This window comes from Tursiops truncatus, chromosome 15 (genome assembly GCF_011762595.2).
Source record: "Tursiops truncatus isolate mTurTru1 chromosome 15, mTurTru1.mat.Y, whole genome shotgun sequence".
Taxonomy (NCBI): domain Eukaryota; kingdom Metazoa; phylum Chordata; class Mammalia; order Artiodactyla; family Delphinidae; genus Tursiops; species Tursiops truncatus.
The window spans coordinates 75406614-75423001 of record NC_047048.1 but is presented as its reverse complement, the minus strand read 5'-3'; the positions used below and the strand labels follow the sequence as shown (position 1 = coordinate 75423001).

Here is a 16388-nt window from a genome sequence, read left to right as displayed (position 1 = left end):
CATACAAGTAGGTCTGAAACCAACAAACTGGAATATAAATGCTAACTGCTAACTGCTTCCCATACTATCTTCAACACTCCTTCAAGACTCTTGCCAACAACTCTGTCTTTAACACTATTTCTACTTTGTTCTCAACTGTTCTACCTCTGGCCTTCGTTAAAGGCACTTTTATGTTTAAAACAATCTCAGTAAGTAACACTGAGGATCCAGAACCTCTGCTCTGAGATGAACAGAATGAAGGCAGGTGAGCGCTGCAGTCCAACAGGAAACCTCTATTCGTTTAATCACGGCTACTCTGATGAAAGGCATTCCTAGGGCTCCGGGAAAGCAGCACGTCTGGAGGAAGGGACACTGAACCGGGAAGAAAAGAATTCTCTTGGGTTACAGGTCTGCTCTGTGACCACTTAAACCATGCCAGATCTCAGTTCATTTGAGAAACAACCTGACCCAAGTCATTCACCACAATGACTTGTGTTTAACACAGGTAACAGAAATGTGCCCTGCAAATTGTGAAACTAAGTGCGTTTATCTAAATTTGATTACATTCACAGAAAAATTCTGGTTTAAAACACAAACCTTTAAACAAAAAAAAAATAAAATCCACAAGAAGCCAAACCAACCCGAAATATCCCTTCTTCACCAGACTAGACATGTCATTCTGCTCCAAGCTACTAATATAAAGCCAAGCCTGCCTAGGCAAGAACAAAGCTTTTACATTTATTTTTATTCCTCTCCTCCTCTTCTCCATTCAAACAATACCGCTCATTTTCTAAGAACCAGAAGATGAGAGAAAAGTTGAGATCCACAAAAAATAGAATAACCTTCAGGGCTGAACCAAGGATAATACGTTAAGAAAAGAGTTGAAAACAAAAGCAATGATTTCGTTTCACATGCACATGCTTCACCTGCCCAGAATTTTGTTTTGTTGGAAACTTTCTGGCAAGATCAAAATCTCAGGAAATTCCAAACAAATGAAACTCTAAAGGCAAATTACTTAGGAAAAAGGATCTAACTTCAGAGACCCAAGCACGCTCCTGCCATTTTTATCCAGTTCTCTACTTTTATAGAGGAGCACCAAACCAACCATAAAATCATATGCTAACAAGAGCTCTGCATCCTGCAAGTTGACAACTCTGGCTTTTAATAAATGCCTCTATTTCCTGTCAGCACTGGTCAGTCCCTGCTACCAAACCTATGAAGTTTCAATGAGGGAGACTCTCATACCGCTGACGTCTCTCATACTTGGCCAGCATGCTGGAACACAAGAACTAAGAAACCACAGGGAAATTGCCCCTCCAGAGTGGCATTGCCTGTGCACGGCCCCGAAGCAGGACCAGCCGAGGAAGACAAGGATGGGTTACAGATGAGACTTAGTTCCAGAGTGTACACAGTAAGTCCCCGACATATGAACCTTCAAGCTGCGAACTTTCAAAGATGCGAACGTGCGTTTGCATGTCCAATCACGTAAGGCCTGAGTGAAACTGCAGCTTGCCCTCCGTCTCCTATTGCTGACGATCCTTCAGCTCTACCATCTTCCACCTCCTCTCCCTCCTCCAGTCAGTAACTCTTCTTGCCTGATCACTCGATGCCAGCCCCTATACGCCAGCTGTTGTATTGTACTACTGTACTTTTCAAGGTACTGTACTGTAAGATTAAAAATGTTTTCTTTATTTTTTGTGTTTGTTTGTTTTTTATGTATTATTTGTGTGGAAAGTATTATAAATCTATTACAGTACAGTACTATACAGCCAATTGTGTTAGTTGGTACCTAGGCTAACTCTGTTGGACTTACAAACAAATTGGACTTACGAATGCGCTCTCAGAACGGAACTCACTCGTATGTAGGGGACTTACTGTATATGTGTATGTGTCTATCTATCTGGGATTAGGCCCACTGAAATGAAGTTCAGCTACGTTCAAGGCACTGGAGGGAGACACCAAGAATGACACACAGTTCCCGCTCAGAAGGGCTTCTAATTTCAGTGGGGGAGGGGGTTGTTCCACACATAATATAAAGGGTGAGAGAGAAAACAAAATGTGTGCTAAGTTGATGGTGGGTCAGTAACACATGGTTTGCACAATACTATAAACTCAATGCCTCCCTATCAACCAGTTTCCAATTCATGAACCCAAATAGCATAGCTCCTCTACTCATTCAGGAACTACCTATTGGGTACTTTTATATGCCAGGCACTATATTGGATCAAAGAGACAGAAATGACTCAAACAAAAGCAATCCTGCCCCTTTTAAGATAGGTAACTTGGCAGCAGGTAAGTAAACAGGCAACTACAGAACAATGAATATCCTCACAGTATAATCACACAAAGTGCTATGAAAGTGGAAGTACAGGGGCCATGGGAAGACCTGTAAGAGGCAGCTACCTGGAGAAATTTGAGAAAGCATCCTAAAAGAGGATGCCTAAGATGGACCTGAAAGGAAGAACAAGAACTAGTGAGGGATGGGCTTCCCTGGTGGCGCAGTGGTTGAGAGTCTGCCTGCCAATGCAGGGGACACGGGTTCGTGCCCCGGTCTGGGAGGATCCCACATGCCGCGGAGCGGCTGGGCCCGTGAGCCATGGCCGCTGAGCCTGCGCGTCCGGAGCCTGTGCTCCGCAGCGGGAGAGGCCACAGCGGTGAGAGGCCCACATACCGCAAAAAAAAAAGAACAAGTGAGGGAGAATGTTCCAGGCAGAGGAAACAGTATACGCAAAGGCCCTCTAGGAGACAGGGAGCCTTACATTTCAGGAACGAAAAGTGTTCTGGAAGCTACACCAGAGTGCAAGAATGTCTATGAGCCCGCTCTGAATTCAAGGGCTGTTACTACCTCTGGGTGAACAACTGAAGCAGCCTAAGAAGAACAGAGTCAGATGAAAGTGGCAGCATAGGGAGACCCCCAGCAGATGAGCAGAGAAGCCCAAGAGTGAGAGCTGGGACTAACTAGCTAGAAAAGGAGAATATATAAAAGGAAAGAAAAAGGAAAAGAGAGAGTTATGGAAACTGCGGTTAGACAATACTCAAGAAGCAAATAGAGGTCGACCATGTTAAATGGTGTTATGATAAGGATGCAAAGAATCCATTGGCTTCAGCAACAAGAAAGCTAACAGTAACCCAGTGAAGAATTATTTTAGTGGCGTGGCAGGGTGGAGCCTAGCTTCCCTCAGTCGAGGAGTGACTGGGAGGTGAACAATGGATGCAGTGACCTATTTATTTCAAACATTTCAGCTGGCGAGCAGTGACTAGAGGGGGAGTCGCAGCCGGAGGAAGCCTGAAAATGTTTAAATGGTTCAAGAAAGATGGTAACATAGAGGGAGGGCTAAGGACACATACCTAAAAAGAAACACTAAGCTATTGGTGCAAGATGCCTTGAACAGGTGGGATGGGAAGGTATGAAGAGCACAGATATAAGGCTGCCTTTGACAGGAACAAAGACTCCTTTTTCCTTGTGAGAGAAATGAGGCAGAAAGGATGACAGGCAAACTTCAGATCTGACAGCCAGGAGCTGGGGGAGACAGATCTGAAGTTACTGACCTGATTTCCTTCTAGTGGTTCAATCTGCAAAACCAGGAGATTTTTCTCCAGCAGCACCTAGGGGCGTGGGCCCAGGAAGAGAAAAGCTGGTGGCTGGCCTGGTCCAGGTAGAGCTGGTCTGGTATGCTGATGGCAAGAAGATGGGCAGGGGCTTCCCTGGTGGCGAAGTGGTTAAGAATCCACCTGCCAATGCAGGGGACACGGGTTTGAGCCCTGGTCCGGGAAGATCCCACATGCCATGGAGCAACTAAGCCCGTGCGCCACAACTGCTGAGGCTGCACTCTAGAGCCCGCGAGCCACAACTACTGAGCCCGCGTGCCACAACTACTGAAGCCTGCGCGCCTAGAGCCTGTGCTCTGCAACAAGAGAAGCCACCGCAACGAAGAGTAGTCCCCGCTCGCCGCAACCAGACAGAGCCCGTACACAGCAACAAAGACCGAACGCAGCCAAAAATAAAAGTAAATTAAATAAATTAAAAAAAAAAAAAAAGAAGATGGGCAGAAGGGCTACACGGGGATATTGGAGAGGCAGCATTTCAAGGGACTGACCGGCCGCATAAGAAGGGAAGGGAGGACTGATGCTGGAAAGGAGCAGCTGGAAATCTGGCTGTAGGAGTAAACCCAGAGGAGGGAAGTAACTGAGTGAGGGAGTGTGGAAGCACAGGAGGCTGTGATTGGAGAGTGAAAGGTCTGAGTCTAATGAGATGGCAAAGACAGAAAACATCCCAAGGGCCAGGGCGTGCCCTATGGGAAGGAGACGGCAAAAGGAGAGGGACATGAAATTTCCAGGGGAGGAGGTGAGCATGGTGGATGGACTGCCCAAGGGAACACTGATGTGGCCCAGGGAAGACAGCAGCTGTGGAAAAGAGGACATGTTGTGAGCCAGGTAAATTAAGGGGAGAGGGAGGGATGCAGAGGGGCCCACTTAAAATATGACCAGCATAATACAGGCAAGTAATTAAACAATTCCCCCAAAGGCAATTTATTGACTGGGAATGCCTGCTGGAATCCTCTCTTAGATTCATACTCCCACCCCCAACACACGCACATCTACACCTCCCCTCCAATCCTAAGACAAAGCATAATCAGTGAACCAGGGTCTTATCCAGAGTTTGGACTTCTATTAAGGATCTATTTTTATAATGCTTTCTTATTCACTTCCAACTTAAAAACGGTTGCTTCCCCCCTGCAATACTCTGCCCATTTAATAGCTATGTTTAGGGGCTTCCCTGGTGGCACAGTGGTTAAGAATCCGCCTGCTAGTGCAGGGGACATGGGTTCGAGCCCTGGTCTGGGAAGATCCCACATGCCGCGGAGCAACTAAGGCTGTGCCCCATGACTACTGAGCCTGCGTGCCACGACTACTGAAGCCCACGCACCTAGAGCCCGTGCTCTGCAAAAAGAGAAGCCACCACAATGAGAAGCCTGTGCACCGCAACGAAGAGTAACCCCCGCTCGCTGCAACTAGAGAAAGCGCGCACGCAGCAACGAAGACCCAACGCAGCCAAAAATAAATTTTTTTAAAAAAGCTATGTTTAGTGACTCTGTTGAGATGCCTGTGAACTATTGTTTTTCTGCTCTATACATCTATTTCTGCTATGGACGTTCTGTAGTATCCATTCAGTGACATGTAAATGATTCCAAAATAAAACCGGAAGGAGGAAAAACAAAAACAGAAGCCACATTGAAACATCCTCCTTCACCAGTGAAGGAAAGATAGTCAAAGCTTCTTTTACTCTACTTTGTCCTCCATTGATAAGAAAAACTCTTCCATTTTCAAATCTGTAATGACTAGTAATCAACAATTATTCTTTAAAAAATCGAATCCAGTACTACTTCCACACATGATCTTCAAAGCCAGAATTAGAAAAAGGAAAAAAGAAAAGATGTTACACAACCTTAATGGTTTGCAGATATCCAAGTCTGACTGCTCCGACACAGCAAGGAATGAGTTTAGTAAGTATGTGAACGGAAAACAGGCAGCAATCAGCAACTCATTCAGAATTACTCAAGATGATAATTTTTGTGTTTAAATCACAAAGTCTCAGAATATGTAATCATATCCAAAAATGTTAAAATGCCTAAAAATTAAAGCCTATCAGTTAGTCATTTAAAACTAGGATAAATTATCAGTAAAGTTATTTTACAAGGTACTTGACTTGAAAGACTCACTCGAACAAAGCCGTCTATATATAGAGAACTGCTAATGAACAGACCACATAATGGGATAAGCCAGCTAACACCATTAAAGATATCTTTTAAAATTCACAATGAATAAATGAGACCTTTCTTCTTATAGTGTCATCTGCAAATCAGGGGGATAGCCACATATTTTCCATTTGTACTTACTGAGTCAGGCTTAAAGACTCTTTATAAAAAACATTTTGTGTCATAAAAGATAATTCTGCTTTTTGTACAGACTGAAGAGTATCTGCATAAATACCTGGATAAGAAAAATAAAACTATTTATATAAAAGTTATCACTTCATTGCAATCAATACTGTACTACCTGCCTACTAAGTGTAACGCACTGTCCGTTAACACCGTTAACGCACAGACGATAACACAAACATCATCCTGCCAGAGAAGACACCTACACAGGTGACCACTACACGGCGGCAACATGCGGTCAATGACATGTTGTAGCCTTCACTAAGTCACCCTATTAGAAGGATTCTGAGGCCATTATCATAGTCAAGGTGAGAAGTAATGGCAAGGGAGAGAGGAAAAAAATATATATTAAGAGAAAGAGAGACAATGCATATGAATCGTGGAGGGGCAAGGGGTGGATGGGAGGCAGAGGGTTAAGAACAAAGAGGAATAAAGTTAAATATGCTCCCATGCTTTCAAGCTTAGGTAATTTAACACTTAACATGAACAGAGAAGGGCAAGGAGGCCTGAACCCAGATTAGGGGACTAGAGAACATAAGGGGCTCACTCCTGCCTGCCCTTGGAATCTCAACTTAGATATTACTTTTATAGACTATCTTTACCTGACAGGTCTTCCGCTTGCTTTTCCTTCTCCCAAATGCCTCTTCCTCAGCGTCCGCAAGTACCCAGGCCTACGCCTATGAGAGCTCTCATCACTCTGAACTGGGACTGTCTCTACCCAGCCCCTTTGCTGGCTGCACTGTTAAGCTTCTTAACAGCAAGGACAAACTGTGTCTTTCTTGCTCACCACTTACCCTCACTGCCTACCAGAGCCCGGGCCCTAGCTCATGAACTTGAATGAGCGAACAGACTCTGCCTGAAAGGAGCTTACCATTGCAGAAGAGAAGAGGAAATAAAGGGGAGATGAAAAGCTTCATGGAGAAATTGATCTCCAGTTATTGATTTTAATTTCATATATACAAAAAAGTATTAAACGGCCAATGCCATCATGTCACACAATTCAGGAGTGCTAAAACACTGAGTTGGTTTTGTCCTCCTGGCGTTCAGCTTTAGGAGGGGAAAAGGTACAAAACTCAGAACAAGGATCCTGATTGTTTTATAATGGTAAAGAATCTTCCCTATCTATTGCTTGTTCTAATTTGTCATATATAATATACCTCTATGGAAGAAGAGATGTTCAAGAGGGATCAAAGGAATAGCATCTCCTACAATATAACACGTACTTCTGTCGCTAAACAGGGACAGAGACCTTTCACACATATTCTTTGTAACATATATACATATATATATATATATATTTTCCCCCCAATCATGGCTATCATTTATTTCATCCCTTGATAGAGAGGATAAGGTAGAGAAACCATCTAATCATGAATTGAGACACATGACAAATGGTATCATTCCTAACCAGGTCACAAAGCAAGTCATTAAAAACACTACTTCTTAGATTTTTCAGTGCAAACTTATTTGAGCAAGTCATTCTTCTTGTCAAGTCCCATATTGACCATCCAATTTAATTTCCAAGTTGGTCATCAAAAATAGTTCGTGGAAATAATTGAACATGGGACAAAAATACAGTCACACTCAGTTGCTCGAGGTGGAAAAAAATGGTGGCAGCTTCCAACTTCCTCAAAATAGCAGAAAGGGGATAAGGATGACAAGGGAAGGGGGAAGGGCAGGAAGGAAAGAAGCACCTGGCTAATGATTTTATCCCGGATTTTAATGTCAAGGGCACTCCCTCCTCAGGCATTTTCACACTAGCCACCATATCTCCAGCTAGTCTTCCCTTGCTTTGATTTTATCTAATGATAGTACACCAACTACTTACGAGCCTAAACGTCTTTTTAAAATCACCTTAATTCTAATGCTAATAAACAATTCCAAGAAAAAAACCCAGTCTGGAGTAGAGGCTACAAACTCAAGTGCGTCCAATGGCGGGGTAGATCATATAAGCAAGGACAGGGGGACCCGCTGGGGAGAAGAATACACACGTGCCCCTCAGATCAGCAGACCACTGCCACGGTGGGCTCAGGCCGTGTGATCTTCAGATTTTTCAAGAGAAGCCAGAAATCCAGATTTGTATGTGATTTCTCCTGATTTATCAATAATGACAAAAGTTTAAACTCCTCTTTTTTTTTAAAGCACTGTGTGGACCAAGCAAAATATAACTGGGTGGCCAACTTGTGACATCTAGGTAAGAGGTCAGAAATATGGGCAAGGGTCAAAATCTACAAACTCTCTCTTCCTATGTGCTAATCAACCAGGAAGCGAAACGCAATTCCTTGTCCCTGCAGTTGTGTATCCGTGTGAGCATGGCCACAGTGCCGTTGTAAAGCTGGGTCCAGGACATGGGAGACCTCAGGCAAAGAAGAACATCGAGGCTCTGACACCTAATTATCCTCCCAAAACATTTCCTGCTATTAAAGACCAATTTATGGTGTGTAATAAACGGTACTGCATGTAAAGCACTTTGCGCAGTGCCTGGGGCACATAACAGAATGCAATAAAACTTAGCTGTTATTGGGTTTTATTATGAATGAGGGTAGAACATGGATCAGACTGTGCCTTTCTCCCTTGAATGGGAGATTTTAGTCCAATTACAAAACCCGATAATCCTCTTTAGACATGAGAAGAATTTCAAAGGAAACTGCATTCATCAATGTGGCATTCAGTCATTTTATAAAATAATGGATTTATGCCCACACAGGGTGTTTTGTTCTTTTTAAGGACATAATGGATTTTTAAAGTTTTGATTTGAGTTAATATGAAAATTTAAAGTTCTGTCTCACTTTTAGATAAGGGGGATCATGGAACATATATGGCTACCAAATCTAGCATGAGTGGGACGTGAAGCCCCCATTTTTCCAGCAAAGTTGCCCCAGTCTCCTGGCTCCTCGTGTGACCGCGTAAGTGTAGGATGTTAGATTCCAGTCATGCTGTAAGGCTATCTGGTCTAATCACCATATTTTACAGATGTTGAATGTTAACTCCTTCAAGGTCCCACAACAGTCGAAGGCAGACCCAGAACCCAAACCCTGTCCTCTTCTTCCATCACCTCACAAGTCCCTGGGGGGGATGTATGTTCGGGGGAGTTGGTTAAGGGTGGGTAGCAGGGCAGCCTGGGACTAAAGCTTTGAGACAAAGACCCAGCCTTTACGAGTAAAAGGCTCTATCAACTAAGGGGACAGGGTGGGTAAGATTTCCTATATACAGCCAATCAAAGCCTTGCTTCAGTACATCTCAGGGTCAGTCAGACTCTTTTAAAAATCCTCTAGTATCAACCATACCCTTTTAGCCACTGGCTTATAGCAAGAGTTCCAAGCCTCTATGAAAGAATCTAATTTACTTGCTGGAAAAGTAGAGACATCACTAAGCAAAGGAATCAATGATTTTTAAAAGAATGTTACTATGTTTCAAAGTGTCCAACTACCAAAGTACTGAGAAAATATTTTTTTGAAATATAGCCAAGTGTAGAATATAAACTGAGTCCTACATTCATAATTTGTCTTTCTAGAAAGCAAATGTCAAAGGATATAAAGCAAGCTGTGAACAAGAGACTAAAATTAGCTCAAACCACAAATAACCTAACATACTTATCACTTCCTTATGCTCAACCTACAAAAATCAAACATTAAAAGCATTTACAAAACTAAAGGTGTGATGCCAATTTAATCCTTTAACTTCAGCTGTATCCTTTCTTCCTTCTGGCATGTAAACATTACCAAAGAATGACATTTTATTAATTTGAAGGCAAGTACAAGGGAAACCATTAGAGCTAAGTTTTGCCCTGTAAATAAAATAGCAGGTACCATGCAGTTCTTAAGTGGTTAGAATGGTAACCACCTCCTCAAACTGAGGATAGGAAATTTCAGATGATGGACCACACCCATCTCCGAATGCGCTTCTCACAGAGAGCTAGGGACATACCAGACTCCTACTTCAGACCAAAGCTTGCCTCCATCTCCTCAAGCCGTTTATTTCCTACTTCCAAAAGCAACATCTTCCAATGAACAAAGGCTGTTGGGAAACACAAAAGTTTTTGTCATAAAGTAGTGGAACGTGTTGCAAAAGGAAGGTCAGTTGACAAATGTGGGTTCATGCAAAAAAAAAAAAGGTACTAGTTTGTTAAACTTCAACTACTTTTACCATGATTCTCTCTGCGTGATGACTACATTTTTGATAAGTTTTCTGGGGAAAGTTCAAGCTCAAAAAGGATGGAAACGAGTGGTTAAGAAACGATGAGTATAAAACCTACCAACTGCTACTGTGCACTCTGCAATACTAAAACTCTAAAAAGCATTCTTATCAGTAAGTAGAAAAACAAGGGACAGTAGCAGACCTGGGTACTATGACAAGAACAAATGAAATAAAATACTGCTAATGACACTAATATTCCTGGGATATATTAAGAAAAACTGTTAGTGGGACATGAAGGACTATTTAAATACACTTAGAAATGGTACCATGATAGGTACATAAAGGACCCATTAAAACGCAGCACATCATGGGGATGTGGATTCTCAAGGATGGTTCATGGGAGATGTGGACCAGCTAACCCTCAATCATGGCCATATCACCCGGTGTACTGGGGATTGCTCCAGAAATGTGGCTTTGTGCCTGTCAACCTGATGTGGCTTAATGCAACTTCCTGATATTGCACCACTCTGCTTCACCCCCTCACCCCACCTCCGAGGATGATCCAAAAGACCCTGGCAACTGGGAGGTGGTATCCAGGTGGTGGAGAACAATAATGGCAATGCTCTTAACTCTAAGATGCTGTCAAAATAACATTTTGAATCAGGGTAAAAATAAAGCAAAACAACAAGAACAACAAAAAACACAAAACAAAGTATCCTCCCTCTGAAAGACCCCTGAATATCTTCTTAGAGGCCTCTTTTCACTGTGCAAAAGTGAGCCACACAAATATTTATGACCCAGTTAGGCATACTTTGCCTTTATCATTGTAGAAGCAAACTCAGCCCTGACTATTTGAATAGTGAAGCAATACAAAATCTAAGATAAATGTAACAGTGACAAATGTTTAAGCACCGAGGGAATTTAAAGCTAATTTACCGTATTATGCTAAACGCAGCTTGCCTATTTGTTCTCTTGAGTGAAGCTATATTCAGAAGTGATTTCATGCGCAGACATTTTTAAGTAACCCCCTGTTCTTCAGAGAATTCCAACTACTTGGAGTAATTACTTGATGTTCACCTTCCTGTAAGCAATTCACAATACTGTATAATTCTCTGAGTAATCAGTACTCAACAGAATAAAAACTAGCTAAGCTGTTCCCTGGAACTTAGCGTGGCATTTTTTAAATGAGATTCTTCAAAACGAAGAGATGCACCAGTAACAAAGCCATTAGGTAAGAAAAAAAAAAAGTCGGGGGAAAAATGTTTCATAACAGTAACGGAGATAAGGGAGTTTTCCTTCTCTAATCACTAACTAATAAATTAAAAAAACACAGTTTTGGAAACCTAGTTTTGCTATGCTCATCTTATCTTTGCAAGTGGTGTCGCTCGCCCACAAAAGCCACAAACACAGCCGAGGCTTTTCCTTCTTCACCTGTAGAAGAAAACGTGCCTCAATCAGTCTTTGGGAAGAAAGACGCCTAGGACACAAGTCCACTCGCGCCCAAAGGTTTGCTTCAACAAGCAGTTAACCCTCAATAAGAACTCAGAACTTCCTGGCACACTACCAGATTAAGAGTAGTAGGGAATATGTATATTTTCCAGAGAAAAATATGGACCTTAAGTGTCCCTTTGCTAAGAAGCCACGTTTATTTTGTGATTCCATGCTGTAGAACTTCTTAAGCACCAATTCTATCTAATTACCACGGGGTATCCGTAAAACTTTACAAACAGCGTTGGTAGAATCAAAAGCATTCAAAACTGCAAATTGAATCAGGTCACAAATTAAAAACAAAAAACTGAAAATCATTTATCAGTAGTTATTTTTGTCTGCACTGTGACTTGTACTACATTCCGAAGATCAACTGATTCGGGGGGGCTTGACTTTTCTTTGGCTATTTATTTTGGGGGGAAAAAATCTTCCATGGGAAATGGTCTTGTTCCTAGCTTTCAGATATTCAAAATTTACAAAACTGTCAGTAAGACCCTTGTGATACGTCAAGCTGCCTTGAGGAAGGAGAGGGCAGCAGCTAGGAAACTATGAAGCCCACTTCTACGAAGTGAAGCATTATTTCTAAAATGCTGGAGCCTCAGGTACTTTCTTCTCAAACACGGCAGCTGTGTATACCATCATGCTCTTCAAATGAAGTTTAGACCAGATGTTGGTTTCTTTCTAAAATTACAACATAAAGGGCAGCTACTCTTTGTGTACCTAGCTGGGGTTGAATCTTTCGTAAATTCTCGAGAATCAGTTCCTCTATCTTTACAGGAAAAACCACCCAATTGCTACTCAGAGAAAAACTGCAAGCATAACTCATATGTCAGTGCCACTCGTTTTCCCACATTACTAAACCAAATGAACCCAACTTATTAAAAATGTTCAATACCTCTTGGGAAAAAAAAGATTCAATTCTTTTGAATCTTCAACTATAGTCACAAAACTTACACATTTTTGAGCCTAACTGTACCCACCAACACCCACGCACCTTACAAAATTGAGTAACCACAGCAGTGGTTACAAGGATTACTTCAGGAACATCAAACTCTCTTTGTGAGCACATTAAAGACTTTCATTACTTGACGAGAATTTGGTGATCAGTTAGTCAAGGACCATTTTTACACAGGAAGGGACTGAAGCCCAAAGAAAGGAAGGGACCCATTCAGCCTAGTTAGTGTTAGAGCTAACTAGAGAAAAAGCAAAAGATTAAGCTACTCTCTTGGCCAGAAGGGTGATCTGATCAAAGGCCAAAAATGTTTGCCTTTACCATTTATACTCTGAAAAGAAATCACAGGTTTTATAAGGGTTACTTTATGGAGAACCATATTTTTAAGCCCACAGTCAAAATATATTTTACAAACCAGCTACATACAAAGCCCTTCTAGAAGGCATGTGAGAACAAGTCGAGAGTGATGAGAACAGAGTAATTCAATAATTCTTAGAGAGACAGATATATCACCTCCAAGTTTCCTATTAAGTTCGCCTCAAGCCAAGTACAAATTTGTTGTTAAATTTAAAGTTCCTGTGAAATAAGCTGGGTTTCCTACTGGGTAAGCATCCAAGCTTTTCTTCCAAGCCACCACAGCAGGCAACACCAAACTGCCTCATCAAGCAGTGGCTCAAACTGTACTGGTTTTCTCTGAGAGTGGCCTCTGCTATTAGTACTAATGCAGGCTAATCTCTTTGTGTCTACCATTCCTCCTCCCCCAGAATGGGGGCTGGGAACTGTGACTTGTCTTTCTATTGGCAGGGCCTGGGGCAAAGTGCTGACAATCAATTCAACCCCAACATTTCTTAGGCACTTTGTGCCCGGTGCAGAGGACACCAAGATGAATGAGAAAGATGGAAGAGGTGACTTCCATAGTTTGGACCCTACAGTAGATGGACTCGGATACAAAGGAACAGCTCCCATGAGAGCAGCGCTTTAAAAGAGATAGGTACGAAGGTGTATGTAAGCACACAAGTGAGAGAGCCAAAATCTAGTGCAAGGGGGCACACATTTGAGCTGGGAGGCGCAAGCCAGAATGAGTGGGAAAGGCAGCCTAAACAAAGTGTTGAGCCAAAGTACAGAGGAATGAAAGAGAAGGATGAGTCTGGAGAACACTGCACCTTCTAGTGTGGCCAGAATAAAAGGTACACAGGAGGGGATGGCTGGAACCTGGCTGCCATGCCAAGGAGCTTGGACCTTACACATAAATGAAAGCATAGAAGTAAACAGAGGAGTGACAGACCCAGGTCTGTTTTTAACCAATTACTCTAGTGATAATGTGAAGAATATACACAGTGGGGCAGGCGGGAGATGTGGAGAGATTGTTGAGGGACCTTATCAATATGTTTCTGGTTTCACCAATTTCTGTAATGTGAAGCCAGAAATGACAGCAGTGTTATAAGCAAAATTTGAGAACCTAGACCACTGGGATGGTAGGAAGGACATCATAGTGACCAATCAATGAGATGTGGTAGAGGGAATCAAGAACCATTCCAAAGTCCCCAGCACTCCTGCATATTCAAAACATGCACCAAATGACTGGTACCAAACTACATTGTCTTGGACACAATGACCCTGCTGGACTTCCCCTTTTCCTAAACATGGGCAGTACAAAGAAACATGCCCAGACTATTTGTAGTCAGTATTAGTTGGTTACCACGAACAAATTAACATAAACACTGTAGGGAGGGACCGCCAGCTTGTGCAAAATACACATGAGCTCAGGCTGGCTTATGAAAAAGTACCTGCAATTAAAAGTACAGCATAAGACAAAAACTGTCAAAAGGATTCTGCCATCTAAAAGATCAGAAAATAGACAACTCAAAAAAAAGAGAAAAGGGAAAAAAGAAAAGGCACAGTTATTTCAGTAGTTAAGAGTCTGACAAAACCCCTACAGGAAATTTTAAAATTTATTTCTATCATGAAATTCAGTATACATTCAATTACACTACTCAATACCAGGCATTTTTAAAATAGGTTTGGGGGAGCTATTCGTGCTAAAATGCAAAATGCAGGGACTTCCCTGGCAGTCCAGTGGTTAAGACTCCATGCTTCCAATGCAGGGGGGCATGGGTTTGATCCCCACATGCAGCGCAGTGCAGCCAAAAAAAAAAAAGCAAAATGCACTGGAGGAGCCTTGGAGCCCAATGGTAGATAACTGGCAACCGAAAATCATTTGCACTACCATTATCCCCCAGCTGACTCTTTAGAACCATCTGATATAGTTTATGATGTACTTCCAAAAGAACCAAAGTATTCCTATAAATATGCCAGTGATGTCAAACAAATAATGATAGCAAAAAGTTCTTCCCTCCACTATTTCTACTTGTGCCCCCAGTTAATCTGAGTCCAGACAATTACAAACGTCTTTGCACCGTTTCCAAAGTGGTGATCAGACACCTAAATTTAGTTCACTCAAACCAGGGCTACACAAGAACATTTAGATCTAATGGGTCACTCAAGATGACTAGAGCTTCCCATCCTCTCCATGTCACTTCCGTTTGTCTTTCTTTTTTTTAAGTGAAGTGAGTCATAGTGTATAGATCTTTCTCCTCTGCACAAAACACATTTTTTCTCTGAAGAGAATGGTATTTATATAAAAATTACTGGGAAATTTTAATATTCATCTTGGACTGTAATAAAATAAGCTGTATACAGCAGTAAGGAATTTTAGTGAATTATTGTTATAACATGATTTTAACCTAGTCAGGCATTAGATCGTATTTCATAATGAAAGCAGCTATAAAAACAAATGTCAATTGGAAGAGTAGCCCGTATTACAAAGCCTGCCTCTAACATAGAATAAATCTTGCCTTGAAGTCACAAGCTATTGTTGCAATCTCCTTTATCTGAAACAATCAAATCATTCATACTGAAAATTAGTGAACAGTGTCAGAGAATCAAAGAATTAGAGATGAGAGAAATGGCGAAACACCTGACCCAAACCTTAAACTACAAATGGAGGGTAGTTTTTCTTATTTTCATTCATTCAAGCCCTCTCTTCTCTCATTCTAGCTCCAAAAACCAATCTCTTTGCCCTATCTATGTTCTCTCTTCTCTTTTGGGCACTCCAGGCTTGCTAAGTATTACTTCCACTTTTCAAACCAGACATACAATCATTTAAATGATAGAAAACAATTTTTTAAAGCCATCTACACATGCTATCAAAGCTGACTTTTTATAGACCTAAATGCTTATTAGTATCTATGCTATCTATTACCATTAACAACTATATAAAAACAGTTATGCTCACTTTATTAAATTGAGCTAGGAGAGAATCTTCGCCTGAAACATTTGTTTTCTAAGCCACCTCATTCCTCGGCATTCAAAAGTCTACTTCATCTTTTGTTCTTTTCCCAATTGTTTCCAAGTTTTTACACCTTTTTGTTCTAGTTAGAAGTTAGTATAGTGAGAAATAACTGCACTGCTTTGTTTACAAAATGTTAAGCAAAAATTACATATTATTTTAAAAATCACAATAGACTAAGCAAGCCCAAAATGACTCTGTATAAGGCTGCCTTCATTGTGACGGGCTACAAAACATTAATTTTTCTAACTTCTATTTTCTACCCACCATAAACACATTTCTTTGAATTCCTGAAAAATAATGGTTTTCATAAATTGACACACACTTTGGAAAATCTGCCACTTTAGACTCAAGGTCATCTGAACTCTACATTTTTTATAAAATGCCAGAATTTGCCACTTTTAACATCAAGAAGAAAAAGAGCGTCCGATTCAGATTTTGTAAAAGAAAAATATCTGTACTGCAGAGGTGAGAAAGCCCATAGCGGATAATTCTCTAAGATAAAAGAAACCACCTCTAGAAATGTGGCAATCGATTAAGGATC

At 41.5% G+C, this 16388-nt stretch overlaps 1 protein-coding gene across 5 annotated transcripts in view; it reads right to left on the bottom strand.

The window, feature by feature from the left end:
- The window catches only part of PTPN1 (protein tyrosine phosphatase non-receptor type 1), a 67033-nt gene that overhangs the window by 48423 nt on the left and 2222 nt on the right, over positions 1-16388 (bottom strand). Inside the window, exon 2 of one of the 5 annotated variants that reach the window (XM_019943844.3) lies at positions 9846-9935. The exons of the other annotated variants lie outside the window; for them this stretch is intronic. The gene's annotated coding sequence lies outside the window, so the exon portion shown is untranslated. The remainder of the gene's footprint in view (positions 1-9845; positions 9936-16388) is intronic. 5 annotated transcript variants of the gene reach the window in all.